Source organism: Pseudopipra pipra, chromosome 3 (genome assembly GCF_036250125.1).
Source record: "Pseudopipra pipra isolate bDixPip1 chromosome 3, bDixPip1.hap1, whole genome shotgun sequence".
In the NCBI taxonomy this organism is placed as follows: domain Eukaryota; kingdom Metazoa; phylum Chordata; class Aves; order Passeriformes; family Pipridae; genus Pseudopipra; species Pseudopipra pipra.
Genome location: NC_087551.1, coordinates 111,516,790 through 111,520,077, shown reverse-complemented (window position 1 = coordinate 111,520,077; position 3,288 = coordinate 111,516,790). Strand labels below are relative to the sequence as shown.

Sequence of the window (3,288 nt, the reverse complement as noted above, 5' to 3'; positions counted from 1 at the left end):
TTCAGTAATAAAAAAAATGAGTAATGTTTTGCTGAGAATAGTCATGCATTAATTATGCAAGATTATCTGGAAAATACAGAACTAGGGAAAAAAACATGTCATTGTGGATCCATAACTTTTAAGCATCACTACCCAATGAATGGTTTATGATATTCCATTTCAGTATTATATTTAATTTCTCTTGGGGTATTTAAAAAACATCTGTTCTGAAAGCTACCAAATGGGTATTGTTTACTCAGAAATTCTACAGGGTGCAAGGCCCTTCTACACTGTCAGTTAAACATACAGTATTTTAAATACACATTATGGAGCCAACTGTTGAAGTAGGCACTTAGAATGCAAAGGATATTCTACACATTAAAATATACATGAAAAATACTGCCCAGAAGTTATAACATATAAAAAAATACAGGTTCTAAATTCAGTATTTAATAACTATGCAATTTAAAAAAAAAAAATTCGTTTTTATTACTTACTGAACTAATTTCATGTCTTAAATCTACATTGCTGCAGACTTATACAAGCACAGAAGCTACTAAAACTGGTATAATTTTAAAACCAGAAGCAAATTTTTATTGCTGAACTATGCCCCTGAAAATGGGGTTGAATATAAAAACACTGACACCAAATCTGAAGAGTGTGAATACTCTGCTTTAACATTTTTTTAAAATCTGTTCTCTAATCTTGACTGAGGTTTGAAAGTAGCAAGTCTGTATTTTTCCAGTGTAAATGTTGTGCAAAAGCTTTACAAACATAGATCTAAATCTGCAATTGCCATTACTAAAATAAATGAAAAAATCTATAAGCAGCAGTGAAACTGGCATGCAAATAAAAGAACTGTCAAGACATATACTGCCTAAAAATAAGCTTACAATAACTATTTTAAAGGCTGTGTGTGGTCTTACCCATATATTTTGGCAAGATGCACTTTCTCCAACCACAGCTAGATTCATCCAAAAGCAGTGGCACTGGAGAGTCTCTGTCTCACCTGTCAAACTTGAAGAACGTTGTTCAGCAGACCACCATGAGTCCATGGATAGGATCCACAGCACTCCAGCAGCTGTTCTTGATAAGTGTTCTCTGACTATAGAGGCAAGAGCTTCAAAAATGTTCTGTAAGAGGATCACCCTTAACATACATGCATTTAAAACCAAACAGAAACCAGAATGTATCTAGAACAAGATTTTCAGGGCATTTATGGCACAGCAGCATCAGTGACCTCATATATCTCTGTCCAAGATTTGGAAATATTCACAGAAGATTCAAGTCTATTAAATTTAGCTTAGAATTCAACTTAATTTATTTACCTCTCACAAAGGACTACACTCTTCAAACGGCAGGCAACCAAATAACACAACTAGAGCTCTTAAATCTTCATACAGTCAAGGAAGATGAACTTTCCTCTTCTCAGTTCCTTTCCCACACACGACATGGAAAATATTTTCACACCAACCTACAAATAGATTAAGTGGGAGGGAGAGGTAAAATGCTGCTTGGCTACAGCAAAGGTAAGATTCACTGAAAATGGGATGGAGCACGAAAAGCTGCCAGTTTTAAAACTACATAAGAGGATATTTTGCCAACCAGAAAAATCTAAGGAGAGAGCTTATCTGAATTCTGCCTATATAAAATAACTTTGACTGTTATTAAAAAGCACATAATCACTAATTTCCAGAGCAATGTGAATATTTTCTAAAAATAGGTCACTACTTTTCAACTTCTGAGATCTGCCTTGGTTTAACTACCAGTAGCATTGTATCCCAGAAGCAAGAAAGGCTCTGGAGAGATTACTTTCACTTTTCCCTAGATATATTTAGTGTACTAACTAGCATAGTTAGGATATTATTTTTCTTTGGTTTTGTCAGTAGCATGTTTGAAATAAATTTTATTAAGTGGTAGTGTATGTAACATTGCATTGTGGGTAGCAGTTTCCTGCCTTAACCTAGCCACATCCTCAGCTGTTATATGAGACAAGTTTCCCATATTTTCTGCAAGTTGACTTTAAAAAAAAGAAAAAAGAAAAAAAAAAGACACAGGAGAAAATAGCTAGAAGGTTAGGATGATCTTAAACACCATATATTGGCTGTTTAGAATGGGTGCATTTAACCAAAGGGCTTTTTCCTCAGTTGCTGTACAATCTACAAGACATGTATTTGAGGAACATAAGAAAAGTAATACTTGCCAAAAAAAAATGTCTGAGCAGCAGGAAGAATCAAGGTGAGACACATCTGACCATTAAGACGTAGCCCCTTATTCAAAGCCTGAGTAGGGGTTAGATTATTTCACTGGAAAACATCTTTGCTGTGCCATGAAGAAGTGAGAGAGCTGGCAACTCAAAGGAAATGAAAACCATTTTTACTACTTGCTATGACATAACGTACTCACTGGGTAAGAGATGACCATCTTCTTAATTTAAAGAACAGCTCAGTTTAAGGTTTAATGTGATCTTCAGTAGCCTGATTGCACTGTACAAAAAACAGACAACACTTGCTTACCCTAGAAATGTAACAGCACTTTTTCCCCCTTTATGTGCTCAGTGGTCCTGGGAACTGTCCACTTCAAACTGTATCTTACCTAGAAAAAGGTTCTAAGGCAGAGAACACAAAGTCATCGTGGAAAGGCAGCAGTAACACTCAGATGTTCATTGCTCTTGCTTGCAGACACCAATAAGTACCATTTCAAACTGAAGGAATGCTAAAATAACTTTGCTGTTGCAGGTTTTTTTTAATCAACCGGCAGTTTTAGCTTTTGCTTTAACAGATTTGTATAAAAGTGGTATCAGCACACTTGAGCTGTCACAGAGATGTTGGAAATGAGAGGTCTACAAGATATCCAAGTCTAACAACAAAAGTTTCCTAAAACGTGCAAGTATTTGAAATTGAACAGTATGTTAAATGTATTGGCTAAGAACCATCAGAAAACACAGTCCTCTTCCTCCAAAAATTATAATTACTCCTCAGTTTGAAAAACAGAGCCAAGGGGAGAGGTTTCACTCCTTAAAGGAAAAAAATAGAGGCTGCTCTAGTGGAAACAGATACATTACCAACACCCACAGGGAATACCTGCACCTGAGGAAACTGCACCAGGACTCTCTGTATTATGAAAATCAGGATCTCGTTATAGTATATATCGTAAAACTTGCAAGCAAATGCAATTTAACAAGTTTGTCATCACGCTGTTCTAAGCAGAATATTTATACCATTCCAGTTGTAGCATAGAAACAAACATTTAAATACAAATAAACTTTCAGCAGGGTATCACACTGTTTATACGCTGGATGACCTTTTG

At 35.6% G+C, this 3,288-nt stretch overlaps 1 protein-coding gene across 11 annotated transcripts in view; it reads right to left on the bottom strand.

Annotated features, from left to right (window-relative positions):
• SUPT3H (SPT3 homolog, SAGA and STAGA complex component) overlaps window positions 1-3,288 on the bottom strand; it is a 307,173-nt gene that overhangs the window by 257,449 nt on the left and 46,436 nt on the right. The window lies entirely within an intron of this gene.